At 45.1% G+C, this 20,744-nt stretch overlaps 1 protein-coding gene across 1 annotated transcript in view; it reads right to left on the reverse strand.

Annotated features, from left to right (window-relative positions):
• HTR2C (5-hydroxytryptamine receptor 2C) overlaps positions 1-20,744 on the reverse strand; it is a 227,339-nt gene that overhangs the window by 80,919 nt on the left and 125,676 nt on the right. The window lies entirely within an intron of this gene.

Genomic DNA, 20,744 nt, shown 5'->3' on the forward strand with positions numbered 1-20,744 from the left:
CTTCTCCCAGTTAGACTGACACAAGCTCGCGCTCGTTGGAATTGCTTCTCTGCAAACGCAACCAGCCGATAAGCTCTAGGCAATAAGCTTCGACCTGTCACCAAAGTTTTTGAGACAACAATGCAAACATTAACTTCAGTAATTAAAGCAGCAAATGTGGCAAACCAGCAGATGGGAATAACGGCGTATTTCTGTGCAGCAGGGAGCAGGGGTTCTGCAAGCACCAGCAGAGCAGCAAAGCTGCGATAATTTGACACAAGAGGCTGCAGCACCCCCAGGCCAGGGAAGTAAATAATCCGAGTCACCCATGAATGGAAACAAATGTAAAAGATCATTTAAAAAAAAAAACTACTAAACCCAATGAAATTAAACAAATACATTAATTAATTAGAAACTCTATGAACAGCAGAGTTGAATTTTACTTTAATGGCATCAGATGTCTTTGGAAAATGCCCTTCGGTAATCCAGCTGAAGCCTAGCATGTTTCCATTTCCATTTAGTCTACCTGGTTGTGTTTACAGCATGATCAGATACCAGTCCAAAACACCAGAAAGAAGTGAAAAACAGGACAGAAGGATTCAAGGAAAAGAAAAAAACAAAGTAATATCTAGCTTTCATCACATTCTCCTCATTAATTAGTATCAAAGTACTTTTCCCAAGACAGTGAGTAGTTTCCCTTTGCAAGCATGAGTTGCATGAACTGCAGTTTCCCAGGTCTCTCCCACGAGCCTCCACGCACAAAGCCCAGCGTGGCTAGAAAGAGGAGTCAGTCCAGGGAGGAGCCCAGCCTAGGGAAGGGCCTGGGGTCCAGAAGAGCTCTTCCTACAAGCGTCCCTGCAGCACAGCCTCAGAAAACGCACAAAGCTCAGCACTCCGCACGCGCTCGCGCAGACCCCAGAGCCTCGAGTGGCACCGACCAGGGATGGTCCTGCTGGAGCCTGCACAGGCATCCAAGGAACCCTGAAAATCTATACTGCACATCCAACATAATGCAGAAGCGATAAAATGCGGGAGAAGGAGGAGCAGCAGGAGGGGAAGTAATGAAACAAACGCTGTCAGCAGATGTGTACAAGTTGCGGCACACAACGCCTATGCCACCCGGCCAACCCTGGAGCAGATAGCAGCACCAAAACAAAAGCGTAGTAGAGTCACTAACATCTGTAAACATGGAAAACAGGGAAGTTATTGAAATGAACTGATCGCAGTGATACCACACACCTACTTTGATATCGATACATCAAGTACCAAGCCACCAGCACTCTTGGAAGGAGCAAGAAAGCCAAGCACGAGGCACACAAGACTTGGACAACGTGCTCTTGCATAAGGGGTCCCACCGTGGAGTGGCCATTGCATGTTCTTGGCTCTGTATCGCCATCTGTTCCTAAGAAGTACCAGAAAAATCTCTTTCCATGGAAAAGCCTTTTTCCAATAAAAGCAACTTTGAACTGGCAATTTGCCTTTGTGAAGGCGACCTAAAAATACAGCGTAACTTATCATGCGTACAGGTCATAAATCCCACTGAAGACTTTGTTGTGCTTCCAGTTTGGGACCCACGGCACTCACGTGGGTGGCCATCTCAACATGTGATAGCTACCAAAATTGGCCTACAAACAGAAAACAGATTGCAACAGCTACTTTGAGGTTAAGACACATAACAAGCACCAGCCTTAACCATCGGTATTTCATAGTGCTTCCTCTTGTATCTCCTATGAAATGACCTTCCAGAAATGGGATTTCCAACATGACTAGTCTCAGTGGTGACATGCAATGAGGGGAAACAGAGAATTCACAGTGATTAGAACAGATGAAATTTATGGACTAACAAGACAGATGATGCAGTGAAGCAAGGAATGAAATGTAACGAGGCCAAGAAAAAAACACATGCTACATTCAAGTCTAAATAGCAATGCACAAACAGGAAATATGATTTAAAACAATTCACATAATGTTCAGTAGTGACATCAAGCAAAAGCAGAAAATATCTTAGAGACTTCATAATACAGAATAAAATCCAGTGGAAGCTAGTAAGGCAAGTTATGAGATACTGTTGAAACATCTGTATGAAATGAATACGTTTGATCTTGGGAGTTCTTGCAGCCACACTGAAAAACTGGAAATACTACAAAACAGATTTCTAGAGAGCTCAAACCAAATCCAGAAAATTTTTTTTATAGATCTCAGACTACCTGGCCAACACTAACTTTTTTGAAAAATGCAATCTACAGTTATGTGAAATAGTCCCAAAGCCTGTAGGATCTCATCACCTTTAAGTGTATGATAAATAAAAATTAAAAATAAAAAGCCAAAAGTTTGAACTCGTTCCCGATAAAGTCTTGGGCATCTACTTCTTTTGGCTGAGCCATGAGAGTGGAGGTGTCCAGGAGGCTGGAGCAATGTCCATCCCTGGACGTATTCAAAGCTTATCTGGACAAGGACCTGAGCAGGCAGGTTGGTCTAGATCCCTTCCAATCCAGATTGTTCTGTGATTCTTCAAACAGCATCGGGACAGACTGATTTGCCTTTTTAAGGGTGATATTGGGAAAAAGGATGAGTCAAAGGACACTGGACTACTGAAATGATATTGGCCTTGGATTTGGAGAGGATATTGTGATAGATTTTAAAGCTAAGACTTTCTTTACAGATAGGAACATCCTTAAGACTGTAAAAATGTTATTATGTGGGATTATACTTGTCTTGCTCTGAGAAGATTTACATACATGCTTAATTTTACATGTGTTTAGTCTAGTTAAAATCAACTGGGATAATAATTTGCTTCAAATTTAACATGGTAAGCATTATAAAAATCAAATCAGCTGGCATGCTGGAATTTTTCATCTCCCTTTGGTTCACTATATTTTTTCCCAGTAGTATTCAGGATAATGGGAAGAACTGTAATTCTCAGAAAGCCAAGAGACAATGCAAGTTTTTAAAATACTATCAGAAGTAATATAATATTCCCAAACTATCATTTTACTTAAGACTGCTTGTTTTTAAAGCCCCTTTGTATATACAATGACAAGGAAATATTGCTTCAAACACAGCAACTTTTTAACTGTATTCCTGACTAGTTTCTTAATTGGGCTCAGAAGCAAAATGATCACTCAGCTGATAGCAGTTTCCCCATTCAACAGCTAATCTATTTTGAAAGCTTAAACTAATTCTATAAATATTTAAATTAAATATAATCTGCATCTGCTTAGTGATTTTAATTAAGTTGCTGTTCCCCTGAAACGCGTAAGTGTTCAAAGCCGGTGCAGCCGCAGGATAATGTGAGGGAATTTAGGATTCTGTACCGTTACCGAGGTATTTTCTGTGTGCCCATTTACACTTAATGTAATTAACCACTGCACAGAAATGGGGAACATATGATGGTTAGAAATCTTGGAGAGAAGTAATAGATAAGATGCAAAGGTTGCAAATCTAAGATGCAACAACAAGTTCTTTATCCTCTTATTCCACAAACAATTAAAAATGCCTTTTCTATTTAGTCGAACCTTGGAAAACATGACTCCTTTTGGAATCAAAGTCAAAGCATTCCACAGACAAAAAGTTTTGTTACTTTTCTATTTATTTATTGCGAATTGAAGGCTGGTTGTCTCTGAAGCAGGACCCCAGGCGCAGCTCCTTGCTCGCCGCTTCTGCACGCCACCTCGCCAGCCTGCGACTCCCCGGCACGCTGCGCTTGCGCTCCGGCATCTCTAAACTTGCCACCTGCGTTTGCCTTTACCGCGGCAAAATTAAAGCTTGGAGTGAAGAAAAAAAAAAAAAAAGAAAAAAAAGAAAAGGAAAAAGCTTTCATCTTTGCTTCTTTGCTGCCTGCACCCTTGCTGCAGGCCCCTGCAGGGCCTGGAGGGGAAGGGAGAGGCGAAAGCTCTGCGCCGACTGCCCCGTGTCACCTTTGGGGACGATCTAAATGTCAGGCAGCGGCAGCAGAGCTGGCAACGAGCCTTGACATTAACACAGCCAAGCAGCTCCGGCACAAAGAGCACGACCGGAGCAACACGGGGCTGAGCCGGGCCTGAAAGCCCTGCCTTGAAAAAAGAAGAAGAAAAAAAAAAAAAAAAAAAAAAAAAAAAAAAAGCAATAAACCCCACTTTTTCCATGAGAAAGAGCACAGCTTTAACACGAAGTGACATTTCCTTCGGTGGACACCAGGCGACTCGGAGTAGCAGAGCGCAGGACAGCATCTTCACCACGCCCTCCAGCAGCTTTGCCCTGTCGTGCCGACTCGGCCGGTGCCGTCCCAGGTCCCGCGGTCTCAGCACGTAGCTGCCTCTGCGTTAAAAAGCCATCCCGGGCAAGCCGGGAAACGCAGATGCTGCAGAGCGCTCTTCGGAAACCGAGCGGAGCGGAACAAGGAGCCCGCGACCAAGCAGTCAACCAGTTCCTCCTCGGACGAGGAGGTCAGTGACGGCTTCTGTTACCATACGCCTTGCACAAGAGAGGGAGCGGGTTTCCTCTCCAGCAGCAGGCATGTTCTTCTCCTGAAACGTCTCATCATTCTCTGCAACACGCACACAAACTTAGAGAAACCCAGCTCCTAAAGGACCAGCTTCTGGACACGGTGGTTCACACGGCACGCGTGCTCCTCAGCAGCTGGTCCCTAATGCAAGCGTAGGGATCACCATCCTGGAGAGCTTTCCAAAGCAGGTACCTGCTTATCGTTATAACGCTCCAGGCCCAAGCGCGATGCTGCTGAGCTCGCGGTCGACGAGAAGCATCCTCAACTTGTCGGCAGAGGAGCTCGCAGAGACAGAGACAGAGTAGAGCGTGTGCCAAGAGCTCCCCTGGTGCTACCCGTCCTGGAGGTTTTGCAACGCCTGCGTCGAAGCCACGCAGGGGCTCCCCAAGGTGCCCGGGCACCCATGCCCTGGGGCATGTGGGTGCTGCGCGCCTGCTCCAGGGTGCTGTGGCCACGGCGCGGGCAGCTACCAGCCTCCAGAGCCCACCTGAAGCGTCCAGCTTTTGCTCAAAAAGGAATTAATTTGAGGAAGCCCAAGATCCCTCACGTGGCTTCAGGATCTGTTGAAGCAATGGCAAATCACTACGGTTTTGTCTTGGCACCAGGCTCCACACTTGCTTTGCGTTAGCGGGAACGATGGCCAGAAGGGAACGAGGGAAGTGCAGGTCCACCAGCCATACTTCAGGTTTTTCCATCATCTTCCCAGAAGCCGTTGCCCACGCTCCGCTCTGCTGCATTGGCGCGGTCCCCGTCCGAGCCGCGGTGGGCTCCCACCACCGCCACGCTGCACCACGGGGAAAAGTAGATCTCCCGCTGGCTCGCTCTTCTCCGCAGCCGCAGAAGGACGCGCGCTGCCCAAGCCGCGGGCATCGCGCAGGGCACCTAACCCGAACAAACGCAGAACGAAGGAGGTGGCGTTTCCATCAGCGGGAACCACGTTTCGGTCAAATTCAAGACCGCTAAAGATAAAGCGGTGTAGAAAGAAACCCAGCTCTTTAGGCTTGATGAAGCATACTCTCCCCAAGAGCTCACACTCACAGGTCTAATTTTGCCATTAGCTAAAATACCTCTAAATTACAGAGCCATTTCTACTACAATGCGTGTCCTTATTTCCGTCCCTCCAGGTAGGGCTCACCAGAAAAATTGGCAGAGGGCTCCTCGATGTTTAAAGAGAGTTGCTGGGTTTCTAGAGAAACTATTAGGTAAGATTTTGCAGTGTTAGCTTTAAAACCAATAATTAAAAAAAAAAAAAAATCTGGCTCCTATCACAGTTCTGCCATATGCCAAAACTTCCCAAAGGGGCTGGAAAAATCACTTACTCTGTGCCGCTGTTCCTTACCTGCCAAGCAGGAATGCTTCTGCCCTACCTGAGGGAGCAAAAACACAACTTAATTCATTTAGTGATTACCACGTTTCAAGATGGTCTCAGAAAAAAATTTGTAAGAGCACAAAGCAGTAATATTCTAGTCATGCTGAGCTACTTTGGTTTTAAATGTTAAGGGTTTTTTTTGTAGGTTTTCCCATTTCACTTTTTCAGATTAGAATATTATTTTTATAATTACAGTTATGGTACAAACATCTTCAGATGTTTTTCCTTTTAATAAGGGGCTCCAAAGCAATTTATAAGTAAAATAATGATGCCTTAAAACTTCAGCTTCCTCTGGGAAATATTGGTACTGCAAAGTCATTACCAGTGAATAACATTTAAAACTCATGGAAACGCACCGCCTCTTGCAGGGCAGCCAAGGTGCTAAGGGGTTCCTCCTGCCCCCCCGCCACGGGGCCAAGCAGCTGCAGCCTCCGACATAATTTCAATCACCAATTTGAAAATGAAAGAGTCCTCCTAGATTCATTACTGCCATGGCTTACAGCGAGACCATCACGTGCATCTCTTTTATAGCATTATCTGGCATATGATTTGCTCACGCAGAACACAGCTTTCTATGTCTGAAAATTCTTGAAAGCCTTTTACATGAATTGCCTGCAAACGTGGAAACCACAATAGAATAGTGCTGCAGAAGCCATTTACCTTTTTCACCCATTTTCTAACAAACACACACAGCAAGTACGCAGTATCCACTCTGCAGCACAGGCCACTCGAGCGCGGTTTTTGAACAGTCGCAACACAACACCCTGGCCAGCCACCACAGCGGTCCCTGTTCCCGATGCTCAGTGCAAAGCAGAGGCAACCTGTATGATTGCTTAAGTGTCGGAGACAGGTCTAGGGCAGTTTGTGCTTGTTTTCAACAGATATGTAAATTTTCAATATAAAGATATGTTAACCGTGCACTCAGTACACAACATTATACTGTGTATAGAAGTACTTTAACCTCTGCTTTGGAGGCACCTCTGCAAACACCTAGTGCAAAGCAGCACAGCGAGCGCACGGATGCTCTACCGCACTACCAAGCTCTCCTGTATCAGGAGTCGAGATAATCCAAATATACCCCTCTGACACCAAACTGTGCTTCTATCTATTCACTTTCTGGTCTTCCAGTGAGAGGAGAGCGAGGTAACTCCTCCCAGAGCACCTGCATCTTGAGGGAGGTTTCTGAAAACAGCAGATGGGTCTCTGCTGTGCTGGACCCAGACTCAAGAAGAAATGCAGAAATGACTCTCCCTCCCTGCAGCCTATTAGCCACACTTGCCCTTTCTCCCTGAATGCACTAGGTGAAGTTTCTAACCTACCTAAAAGCAACTAACAGGCTGCCAGTGGGGAAGGGACCTCTTTGCCACCAAGGAATTGGCCTGAGGTAGGTGGGACCGTGCTTACCGGCTCTTCGGGACAGCTAGCACAGCACATGCTCTGCGTTTTGGCAGGCCCAGCCAAGAAAGTCTACTTGCAAGCAGAGAAAAGGGCAGGCGAGTTAACAGAGAATATAACACAGAGAGATGCAAAAACACCGACAACTTTCAGCCACTCCTCCAGACTGGCCTGTTGGCTTTACAGTCATCCGTGGCCTGGTTCTCCCCAGCCGCATGTCCTTCAGCATCATCATTCCCACTCTTACAGCAGTGGTTACAGCTCCGCATTCACCCTACCACGTTAAAAACCCCACCCAAGGAAAGGGAGAACGCTGCCTTGACCCCTGGGTACCCAAACTGGAACATCTACCCAAACGAAGGGGGGAGGAGGTCAGCGGAGACGGTCACTACCAGCAGAGCTTCACATGCAGCATGGCCGCTACAGAGCGACGGTGCCACAGAGGACAGAGGGACAACCTTTAGAGCCGTCACAGGGCATCAGAGTGTCTTGAATTTTAGGTCTGAAGTTACTCATGTTGGAAACTTCCACATGCTCATGAGTCTTGCAGCCCGTTCACTCTGAAACCAAGCAACCGAGGGGAAATTTCAATTTTTATAATGTCAGGAGCAGGGGGTTAAACCTGCACAGTCAAGAACCAACAGCTGAAAATAATTTGAACCTAAAACAGATACAACTTTCAGAAGGAATTAAAAGAACCATTAAAAAAACCCTTCAATGTAAAGATGCTGACTCACAATTTTTGAATGCGTGCCAAGACTGCACTGCTCAGAAGAGACGTGAACTCCTTAAAAAACGTTTCATAATTGTTCTGGAAATCATTTTTGTTTCAGATCACTTGACCAAGTTCCCACTATGCACGATTCGCAATCACATACCCAACAGCGCATCGCGTTACGCCAAAGCTGGTTCCACCCAACGCCTGGTCAGAGTCCCTAACGAGCATCAGCTACTGTACAAACAGAGGAATTAAAAGTGAAGATTATTTACTTCTCCAAAAATATATTTAAAATATGGATTTTTATTGTATGTGATGAAGGTTTTATTGTTTTTGCTTTGGGGATAGAAGGGACAGGATGCCTAGCGTTAAAATGCATTTTCTAATTGGACTGCAACGAGCCTTGTCCCACCCCGTGATGCAGGCTTTCTCCCTGCTAAAGATCAGTCGGTCCCAGTTTAACAAATGAGTCTGCATTAAAAGTCTCCCTTTTGGTGGCTGGGCTGTGCATGCTGTGTCTTAGTTTCAGGCAGAAGCAAGAAAAAAAAAGAACGAAAGAAAAAAAAGCTTTGCAAAATGAAGAAGAATCAACACATTAAGCTAATAGAATCACTGTGCATTATTTTAAATCATGTAAACAATTTCTTTAATTATTTTCATTTGAGAGGGAAAGCACTTAGGAGTTTAAAATAAACTGTGTTGCCAAACGTTGGTCGATTAAAAGCAATTCTAGCAGTATTCTATTTTCCTGATGTTTCCCTTTGAAAAAAAGGCTTGTTTTGGCTTTTCAAAAAGAGATCACATTTTGACTAGTCCGCTGTGACCAAGGTTATGGCAAATGCCTTAAAACTGGCAGCACGCTTAGGCTATTTGCACTGCCAGGTGTCTCCAGGTTTGGGATTTTCTTTTCTTTTTTTTTTTCTTTTTTTTTTCCTTTTTTTTTTTTTTTTTTTAATGCAAACATTACTACAGCAGAGAAAGACTCTGTGTGATTCAAGTAAAAAAATCAGTTTCAGACTATAATCAAAATTCGTATATGCCAATGTATGGGACTGCCTGGGCTGTCTTGGCTGAGTCTCTCCTCCAGGCTGCAAGGGGTCCCTGAGGCACCTCGTGCTTCTCAGGACGGCCCCAAATATTCTTAATAGCCATAGATGCAGCTTGCTGGCTTCACAGGCCTTTCAGAAACATTTTCTTCCTCTTAATGTCAACCTTTTCCTCTGACATACCTCTTTCTTTTGCCTCAAGGAGGCTGTTAGAGCTATCGCATCTTGAATTAAGTAGCTGAAATGTTAAATCAGACTGCAACTTTGCAATGAATTATTCCCATCAGCCCCATATTCCAGACTCGGGAACTCAGATCTGCTACAATAACCAGTAGCTCCAAAATTAATCAATATAGTTTACGAGCAACATTCACTTCTACCCAATTAGCTAGTACCAAATTTGAGATAGTGAAAGCATGGCTTCATTACAGAACAGTGTATTATAAATAACTTTACAGGAGCCCTCCTAATCTGCAGTTGGAGAACCACTTGCTATCACGCCTCTGCGGTATCAAATGCTTCATTTGTTGAAAAGACTTTTTCAATTATGTCACATTCCTATTCTTTCAACAAAACAAACCCCAAAAAAGATCCCAAGAGAAACATAAAGTCCTCATTTAATTACAGCCCTAAAAGCTGCTTACTGCTTCGAAGGAGTAAAAATTTCCTAGATGTTAAATGGGAACATCATTCCAAAGTAAAAATAATAGTGGGGATAAAATTTTATTCACGGAGAAAACTAGAACTTCATTTCGTATTTTAAAGACTTCATTAACAAAATTCTCCCTAGATATCTACAAATGTTAAATTAAGATCAGGACCTTAAACACACAGTTTGTCAGACAGATGAGAACATCAAAGCATTTCAAAGAGGCAGAATTTGAGACTTGAAAAGCTGTCAGAGAGCCAAAGTGATAAGAAATAAAGGCTAATGAAATAAGTGCCGTGCCTGAAGTGGTGCGAATAGGATTGCCTTCCCATGATCTGCGCTAAGAGGACTAAAAAATGAGGCTGAATTCACTTCATGAGAGTAGATATTTTATTACATAGAGGTGCAGATTTCTGCAAAGGCTTGTCCTTTCCTCCCTAATTTCCTCCTCTTTCCTCCAGACCCGAAAGACCTCTTTGCTATTATTTCAGAACCATTTGTCACATAGGGAATTAAGGGCAATAACACTGTGTACATCACTGTGACCACGCAAAAAGTTGCTCTAGTCCTGGCACAATCCCGGGCAGCTCCAGCGCCTTTGCGTTTGTGGATCTCCCTTGGAGAGCAGGGCATCCCCCCCAAACGTGGTCCTCTCCAAAGCCACCGGCAGCTTCTCGCAACGCTGTCCAAGATCTCCTTTCTTCACAAGCAAACCAAGTCCCTCACAAGGCAGGGGAGCGAGCGAGCACCCTCTTACTATGAGTAATTTCATGCAAATAAATCACTTTCCTTCACCTGTGACCTATGACTGAAAAGCAATGAAACACCCTCTTGGGGCAACATCTCCACGCATTGCTCACTCCAGGCATTTGGAGGCGGTGAGACCGCTGTGTCAACACAGCGTGACACAACACCAAGTGCACCTCTCGCCGTGCGGCAGCAGCACGGAGCACTGCAACAAGAGAAATCTGTTTATTGTCCCTAATAAGGAAATTTTCAGCAGGAGGAGCAGAGTTAGCAGCTCAACCCAACGCTGCAACAGCCAAGCCTGCAGGAGCTGCCTAGTCATCCTTCTACCTCCTCTGCAAACTCGGAAACAAACGGGGATAAGCCATTTGTACAGCACATAATAGTTCCCTCAAGTTTTCAAAATGGTATTGTTTTGCACTCAGCAGGAATTATAATTAATCTCCGTTTTTATCTTGTGCAGCACACGCTGAGGTTGCGGTCCACATGCTAATTCCTTCAGAACAACAAGGTTCGAATCCCGCGTGGAAAGAACGACAGCTGCTACGAGCACCAGGATAAATCCCTTGGACTCACCAAAAGTCGCAATTCTATCTCAGGGTATTCGCTGCTGCATTCGTCCCCACCACAACCTGGATTTTTAACGTCCCCCTTGCAAGCGCGCTGGAAAGGCAATGTTTCAGCTACTAATTTGATTGAGTGTAAGGTAGTCTAAAGCGTTGTTTTCGGATGCCTGATTATCTGAAAACCCTGCACTTAAGATTAAGAGCTCAACCAACAAAACAATTCATTTCATTTAGCACAATCCAGTTGGGAACGCTACTGGAGAAGCATAGAAAAGTGCTCATTTCTGGAGATGCTTATTGTACTTAAGTCTGCTGGTAACAGCACGTGCATGGCCCTCAGGAAAGCTGCCGCCATCAGGACACGGGATGGGGACCGTGTGCTGCTTTCCACTAAGGCAGGGGGGGCCCACAGGCACGAGGGAGCCGCAGCTGCCTGGCCCTGCTCAACACCGCTGCTCCATGTCCTTGTCACGCTGGATTTGCCACCCCAGGAAGGAGCATCTCAGCGTCCTGGGAGAAGAGTTTGCACTGCCCAAACCCAGCTCTGCAGCCGCAGAGCCTCAGCGCAGGGATGGAGATTACCTTCCTGTGTCCGTCTAACGCGGAAAGAGGAGTATTTGTGCATGATGAAGATGATCATGTCTCCATGGGTGGGAACTCATCACCCATCATGCATGGCAGTGGCACTGCCACCTCCCCACGGCCACCTGCCCCGGTGTCGCCGGCCCGTTTCCAGGGCAGGCAGATAGCGAAGGGGGAAGGAGACACGGACAGATCCCAAAACTCAGCTCCCCTCCAGTGAAGCCTTAGCAGCGCTCACAATTCCCATCAAGGTTTTTTTTGCTTATTTGTTTTTTTACCTTAACACGTGGTAAATCATGGAAGCACCATGGGAGGCAAAAATACAAATCACAGACCAGTGTCATTGCCAGTTAGAAATTACATGACAAGCTGCCTGCAAGCTCATTACCACCCAGCTTCCAGAATAAATTGGATATTTTCAAAACCAGAACGATGTATAATTAAGGAAATTCTATAAAGCCATTTACTCAGGAAATGGCATTATAAAACAATCTCTGCAGCGGCTGCAGATTGACTCTAGCCATGGAATTTATTAACCACCAATACATGTCAATCATTGCTTTTCTCCCCAGACAAAGCAAGTTTCTTTGCGTTAACCCTACGCTCTTAACTGGCTCACTAACGTTGTGCTTAATGATATGGATGAAAAGAATAATGAGAATAAAAATACAGTATTGTTTCTAAAGCTTAATAAAACAAAAGCCACCAATTGAAAGCCTGAGTAATTTCTACTCAGAAGAAAATTACACAGTTTAAAGCATTCAAAGAAAAGAAAAGTTATCACTTGCTTTTATAATTGGGAAGTTTTACAAGTGCATTAGTAAGTAAATAACGACCGCAAAGAAGAAAACAGGATCCGTGCACTTCCCAAAACAGGGTACACTGGACTCAGCTATCACTCCTTACTCTCAACTGTATTTTACTGTATGTTAATCAATATCTCAATCATTGATTTATAATTATATCTTTCACTAGTGATCCCAGAAAGCTTTTGGTGTATGTGAAGACAGTCTGAGTTTACAGAATATCTTTGAGGTTAGTTATACCAAAGAAATGGTTCTCGTTTCCCAAGAGATTCCCAGAAGAAAAGTCTTAGTAATAAATACAAAACAAGTAAGCTATTTGCAAAACACGTGATCCTGCAGTCAAACAGAAGTAACAGGTTAGTAAAACTTGTCAAAAACAGACACAGGAATTGTCTATTCCCCTCCCTAGTTATCAAAGATAGGATGGATATCAATAGATATCTTTGAATATTGATTTTGGGGACAGATCTCCAAGGAAAGGTAATCGCTGCAACTGCTTCCCAGAGGAAGCCTTTGCCCAACCATACCAACCACAGGACAAGAAGATGCTTAACCCAGCGCTGATCTGAGGGCATCCGAGCTATACCGGGCTCCGGGTGCCCCCTGTACAAACTGGCAATACGCAGAGGAGCTGCAGCACTGAAGAAACCCAAGCGCCAGGTTTCTGCACCTCAGAGCAAAGCGTTACTGAACTGGGACAGATCTCGTCGTAAAGCACACGGCAGAGGCCATCTCCTTGTTCTACATTCACAGAGCACTTACAGCTAACTGCTACCTGTTATTGCAAGAGTTGGCTTTACTGTTATAAGATGTAAAGCGGTGCACTTATGTTTTAAATATGATAAATGACATTTATGCAGCTTCCAAATATTGCTCCATAACTGACCGCAAGCTGGAGCATCAGTGGATTTATCTGCTAGAAGGCAGCTACGTGTGGGGACGCGCTGGAGTCCGCATGACCTACAAGTTCTCAGCACTTCTGTACAGCCAAACACTCCAGCTCGTCCTGCTTCTCCCTGCTGCTACAGCACTGCCGGAGCACCCAGCCCGGAGGCACCCAGTGGCACCTCGTGAGCAACCAAGTGCCACCTTTGGCTTGGGGCTGGCAGGACCCTGTCGCCTTGCAGCCAGAAGGTCCACTTGCCCCTGATCTCAGTGGGAGAATGTTCTCCAATTTCTGCCTTTGGCCTTTCTGCTACGCTCTTTCGGCTGCTCTGCCCTTTCCCCAGCCTCCTCTTCTCCACGAAGCAGGATGGATCAGGCACCCTACTAGATCTTCAGAGGTTTACAATGCCAGGAAGCCATCCTAAAAAATGGCTGAGCTCACTATTTGCCCACCTAGGGAAATCTTCAGCTAGCTCAGAGCCTCCAAAACAGCTCTAACCCCTCATGGCTGCTCCTGTAGGCTGCATGATTGAGGCTTTCTGATCCCTCCGAGTTTCCCATCTGGCACCCTTTTTTTTTTAAGGGTAGTTGGATCAAACTACAGCCACCATCAAATGTGCAAGAGTCACAGAGTGCTTTGGGATCAAAGAGTCCCAAAGCCTGTTTATAGCATTACCAGCTACCGCTGCGAAGCCGAGTGCTAGCGCCCACATATTTACAGCTTAACGAGGACAAGAAACAGATCCTCTTGGCAAAGCAGAGCCTGCAGGAACTTCGCAGAACATGTCAAGTTCCACTGATGGAGACAGGTCACGCAAAGATGAAGGAAGTGATAAAGCAAATAGCTGCAAAATGTACGCGAGGACCCTGTACACCCACAGCTGAAGTGTCATCCTGCATCTGAAGCAGTTTCTCATCTCCCATAAAGCCCAAGGAAATCAAAATGCACGGAAACGTGATTTGTTTTAACACACGACCAAAGAAACTCTCAGAGAAGGGAAAATGTTTGGTTTCTTAAGCACATCTGCTAAAGTATGCTGCTGTTTTCAGGGCCCTGTGCGTGCACAGTGGAAAATTAAATCATTTCCAAAGACACTTTGCATGGCACCATGTGTAATCCAGAGCCGTTCAGATGACCTAACCTAACTTGCTCTTTAGTGCTCTGTATTAGTTTTTGTCTCCACTATTAATTTTACAGGCTGGCACATGAGTGTCGCCCTAGATCACAGAATTGGTTATATTCCTACCTCCTTACTACTGTTTTTTCCCTTCTTACTATAGGTTCTTTCACCAGTACAGTCAAATGCACAACTACCCTCAACATTTCCCAGGCTGAAAACTTTGGGTTACAGGAGAAATAGAGGGGGAGAAAATGTGCATTCACACTCAGAGCTCCTCTCTCCAGAGTCAGTACAAGTTTTGCCATTAATTTCTGTGGGACCAAAGTAACATCCTCGTGGCTGTACCAGTCCTGGGGGCTTCCTTTTGTGTGTTGAGAGATGACATCCATGCCGACCCCGCTGCTGCTAACTACTTGTCTGTAATCTTCAAAAAGAAGGGATGTACTCCATGCAGGCGCATTTCAGCTAGGAAGTCTCTGTTATTAGTGAACTACCACTAATATTTTCTCAGGCCCAGTATTTAGAAATCAGTCATCACATATTCCTCCTCAGTGTACTATGCACTGAATTCACCTTGCTTTATTGTACCATTTCTTCTGAATACAGTCAATTTTTGAATTTCCACTAGTGTAACACAGGGCATGTGGCAATTTTTTGCGACACCTACTACAGCAACAGCTTTAAGCGAGAGAACCCGCACGTGAGCGGTGCTGAGCTCCCCAGAGGCCATCTGCTAGCACTTCACAACTGCCAGCTGAAAGCAGAGTCCCTTTTACAGCTTCAGGCTTCGACACATGCAGCTATTTTTAACAGCCAACGCTGCTGCACTACTGAACACCAACCATGCAATAGCAAACCCAAGAGAAAAGCACAGCGATTTTTCAGCCGACTGCCCGTTCCACCATGACAATTACCAGTGCTCAAGAAGGCAGGCATCAGCTGCGGAGTGATCTGAGGGAGGGCAAGAGGGTTTTATCTCCACATCAGTGCTGCCCAGCGGAGCAGGTCAGCTCACACGGCTCGTAACCCCGTTAGGGCTGCACAGTCCTTCCTCCCTACTCCGACCATGGCCCGTGCCCAAACATCTCCTGGACCCAACACAGAACCAGGTTAGCTGCGAGCTCCTACAACTTCTGTACAGTCCTTCCAAGGGCTTTCCCCGCAGAAGGGTCCAAACCAGTGAACGTTAGCGCATCTGCATTCTCAAAACCCTCTTCAAGCAGTGAAGATTTACCTCGCAGTTACAGAGAAGCAAACCACAGCACAGAAAAAGTTAAGTATCTTGCTCAGCATCGCACAGGGCACCTGGGTCAGAGGCAGGAGGAGAAGCCAGATCACAGCTCTTGGCCTTGTGCCTGCGTCACAAGAACTCACTCTGTCCCACGTGGTTGGAGACAAGCTCTGAAGGGGTCACAGCATTTTCCACACCGCAACAACATACAACACAACGCACCAAATACGAGGGCAGTAGAGAACGAACAGATCATCCTGAGATCCTTGTGTAATGAGGACACAACAGACCCCAAGACCAAAAGTATTTCCAGTACTTCCTCCGGCCTACAAGGCTATGGTCAGATTTTAAAGCCTAACTAGTGAATTTGGACAACCAAATGGAGATGCCTTGCAAGAATCCAGCTGCTCAAGGCTCACCGTCCCTCTTCAAGTTGAGTGCCCATTTACTTGGTGCTCTTGGTTACCAGGCCTGCATCGCCAGGAACCCTTGCAGGGTACAGGAGAGATGATCTTTATGCAACCAGATCTGCAATACCACCATGCCGCAAGAACACCAAATGTTCTGACACTTGCCAAGATAAACAGCTACGCAAAGCTGTGACTCTCAGGACAAATTCCAGCAGAGGTTTCAAAAGGAACTTTTGATTTTCAAAGGGATTTTCAAAGTCCCTTAAGTGCCCTGCAAATTATATGATGATGCATCTTTATCACAGTAATAAAGAGCCCCAAATGCTTGTCAAGAATATGCATGCTTATAAAAACCACTTGACACAAATCTAAGAAAAATGTTAAAGTCCTGTGATCAGATGATCAGGAAAAGAAAACAAAAGGCAGCTCAGGATTTCCTCTTATTCTAGCTTGTGTTGCATTGCCTTGTTTTCAGCACCTAGACACTTTACCTAATACCCAGCTCTCTCTCACACTGGCCTAGTTTTTGTGCAACAACTTCGCAGTTGAAGATATGAAGTCTTGAATGAAGAGCTAAACTTCTCTCCAGGAGAAAAAAAAAGAAAAAAAAGAAAGAAAAAAGCTGATGTTCAGGTTGGGAAGGGAGAATACAACCCTTCCGCACTTGGCTATAATTTTACTAGCCTTGTTTGTGTCCTCCCATCCTCCCACTAATCCCGTTGCTGTGGATGCCCAGAGTATAACCTCTTCCAGCCGTGCCAATTCCTGTAACAATTCATTAGTTTTTTTATTTCTCCCATTGCACTAGGTGTTGATTCCCACCTCCCCCTTTTTTTAAATGTCACCTCATACTCGCACATAATCACAGCTCTCCTAAAACAGCACTTTAATGAAAATATCATGTTAAATATAGATATTGCCTCTTGTTCTGAACCACTAAGTGCTGGAAGCTGGGAGACTCTCCTCCCGGGAGGCCTACGTTCTTGCCCCATTGTTAGGGTCTTCTCTAGGCTTCCACTCTTGGCCCCAGTCAGACACTGGATGCAAGGCTAGATGAATACTTCGTATGAACTGGTACAGGTGTTTTTATATCCTGCTCACCCAAGACTCCTCTGAGCTTCCAGTGGAAATGAAAGAAAATATCACAAAAGCCCTTTTCTCATAGACGCAAGCAAATACGAGCACACCCCGCCCCTCTTCAGAATTGATTTCCATTCATCTCAAGAGTAATCTTAGTTTAAACTTTATTTTTGTTTCTTCAACAAACAACATTGATTGTACTTAACATAATGAGTTCTACCACAAAGGATCTTACTCTGCAAGCTGTTTTCTGTCTTCCTCTACTTGTGAGCTTAGAGATATCTCAATTCATTGTGAGACTCCTTCATGCGTTTTCACTCGCCGAGTGCCTTTCAGCTCTCGTCAAGCTGACAAAAGAGCTATCCCTGATGTGGGACGTACAGCACAAAGTGACATGACAAGCGCGGCATCAGCGAAGCTGGCAGAGGGACGCTCTCCGAAGAGCCTTTCCCTCTGCCACATCCCGAGCTCGGTCTCCACGTACCCATGCTGCACGCGCATCAAACACCATCGCTGAAAGGAAGGATGCCTCAATAAACAGGACCCTGAGGTGGGATCAGAAGACTTCATGTCTGTCATTGACTTACTGCATGATGAAGGATGAACAATTACATTCTTCTGAGACAGGGACTGCTCCCTTGTTTTTAAGGCAAAAGTCACATCAGATATCTTTTCTCATCTATACTTGGAATACACACACACACCCCAACAACGGATAACATAGCTAGAGGTGACCATGACACTGCCACAGACAGAAACGCATGCTTTCTGGCTATCAAAATGCGACCTCTTCTCTTCCTTGTTAGTTTTGGAAGGAAATATCTCAGCCCGCTATGGGTTGCAGGGTATAACAGGAGGCAATCAGTACGCAGTAAAATGGCACCTACATAGGCTGCTTTTGAGTTAAGCTGCTACTTAATACTCAAATCTTATCTGCGTTATTTTGATATTTTCATAAAGTCCTATTGTGGAGCTTACATAACTGGGCAAAATAAAGGAATATTCTTTAATTATACGATAGAAACACGAAAACATGAACGATGAGATTCTCCAGCCTTGGAGATATTCAAAATTCAACTGGACAAGGCCCTGATCTAAACTGGCCCTGCTTGGAGCAGAGGGTTAAGACCAGAGACCTCCACAGGTCCCTACCAACCTAAATTGTTCTATGAGTCTATGACCGATGCCCCAGGACCCCAAATTTATGATTTGCCATATCCTCAAGTGAGGAATGCCCTGTAGTTGGAATCTTCTACCAACTTCATCACTAGACATTACTAGACAATAAACTTCCATCATTGCAAACATGTTTTCAAAGTTGCAAAGAGAGAAAAACAACAACAAATACTGACATAGAACACCAAAAAAAAAAAAAAACCCTCCTCTAGCGCTAAAGCAACTAGCTAACCTCTCTCTCTCAACTTGATTAAGTAAGAGCTACTTCTATCACGGTAAAACAGGGTTTTGTTTTGTTTTTTTTCATCAAGATGCTTGGTGCCTTCATCCCAGTGCTCCCATCTCAAGCTCAGAACATCGTGCTCCTGCCCAGGAGTGCTTCCTTCTCCCCTGGGACGGGTACCCAGTACACAACCCAGTACCATGGTACGCAACCTGCCTGCCTTCCTTCTTTCACAAACACGTATTGACATCTTGTATGCTAACTCGCAAATTCTCAGTTTCAAATTGCTTGCTTCTGGTACAGCCTTCCAGCAACAACTGATAAATTTTATGCATCATTTGCAAAACATTCAACATACAATCATCTTGATTCATTGCTAATAGTTTTCTGCGAGCATTACGTGAAACCCAGTGACGATACAGCGAGCCTGGCAAGTGGAGACCTCCTATAACGCTTTCCCTTGGCTTTATGGACTCTCTCCCAGGAGTCCTAGCCCACCTGCGCTGAAGCCACCCCAGCTTAACCCATGGCAGCCCACCAAGGCTGAGTAACAGGAGCTGTGCGAGTGCATGATCTTGGCTTACAGCAGAGATGAAACAGTGTTAAGTTGTATTTAAAAAAAGGCAGCCTCTACCAGTGGCTAAGGGCTCATATACAATTATCACAGTTCAGGTGGTGCCTGGTGAACTGTAAAACTAGCCACATATCTGAAGCCTTATGTTCTCCTTCCCTTCCCACTATGCTACTGAACAGGCAGAACTGATCCAAATTCCACCGAAATCAGTGAAAACTCCCTCTGGGCTGTATGCCTTACGTTTCCTGCTACAACTACATTATTTACTTTGATTAATGATTACTTTGTGTGCTATTAGCTGAGCAAGCAAAGTATGACTTCAAACATCTGAAATAAGAAAAGGCAGATAATAAAACCTATAGTATAATTAAATAACTTTGCAAGCTCCCTACCCTGTCTTTTCCAGCTTTCTTTTTTTTTTAAACCATTGCTGAACTACAGAATATATTTCCTATGGCCTAAAAGGGGAAAAAAGCATTTAGGAAATGCAAACACTACCTATACATGTTTAGTTTAAGTCGAAGACATAGGGGTTTGGTGCAAGAACCACTCTTGCAACCTTCATGGTCAATGGCACATAGTCCTGGGCATAACGCAGCTGGGAGAGTCTAACAGTGGAACTAAATTAAACCCTCTCACCGAGCTCATCTTCCCTCCCAGCTTATTCCGATGCAGCGTACAATGATTCTTCCCCGCCCCCCAAGAAAAAGTAGCTGAAAACTTCATTTTGAAAACCCTTTTCTTCAGAAAAGTGGGAGTGTGTTCACATAAAATAAGGCTTTTAAAAATGTTACTTCCCCCTCCTCCACAACAAGTCACTTGAATGCAATGGAAATTCATGAAACATTTCAGAGAAGTCAGTAATGAAGTCTTTTAATGGGAAGAAAAAAAAAAAAATCACATAATGAAAACTTTGCCTCTAGTCAGCGCCAGGATTAGGCACGCAGCTGTCCTCGGCTGGTCTGAGGCATCTCCTTCCCGATGCACAAGCGAGAGGACTTGTGTTGCACCTAGCTTTGCCCACTAATGCTCTCACGCTCCAGGCAATTTCCCCAATAATTTCTCACTCAAAATGTATAGATTAGAGATTAACCTCCTGCTGCCCAGGGAAAGAGAGGTGCAGAGCAGAGCTCCAGCTTTTTTCCCCTTTTTCGAGGAAATCTGCCAGCACCTGCCAACACCATGCTGCAAATCTCAGCAGTTTGCTGGCTCCTGTTATTAGCTGCACGTGAAGCGCTAAGGAAAACAAAACAAAAACAAAAAGATATCAGCAGAACAAGGAGCTTTGGTGGTCCTTCAAAACCCAGCAGCAACCCCGTAAATCCTTCAAGACCTGATCTCGTACCTATTTGCTGCCCACAGAGCCCTGCAGACGGTCACAAAGCAGCGGTGGCCAGGAGATGTCCGTAGGCTGCTGCAGACGCGCGTAAGGGCAGAGCCACCACCACGGGCCTCACTTGGTCGCTGCTACGACGCAGAGCCAAGAGGCTCACGATGATTTTCCGGTCTCAGCGCTTACCCGCTGCAACTTCGGAGCTGCGGGCAGGGGCTTTCCAAAGCCGCCTTCGAGGGGAAAACTTGGAGCCTGTAGCTTTGATTTATAACTACTCTGAATCTTCTTTAAAAGTCTCACTATAATAAAAAAATAAAAATAAAAAACAAAAAACACCACACACATCCCAGCTTGGCATTTCGGAGATGAAG

Source organism: Dromaius novaehollandiae, chromosome 11 (genome assembly GCF_036370855.1).
Source record: "Dromaius novaehollandiae isolate bDroNov1 chromosome 11, bDroNov1.hap1, whole genome shotgun sequence".
Lineage (NCBI taxonomy): Eukaryota > Metazoa > Chordata > Aves > Casuariiformes > Dromaiidae > Dromaius > Dromaius novaehollandiae.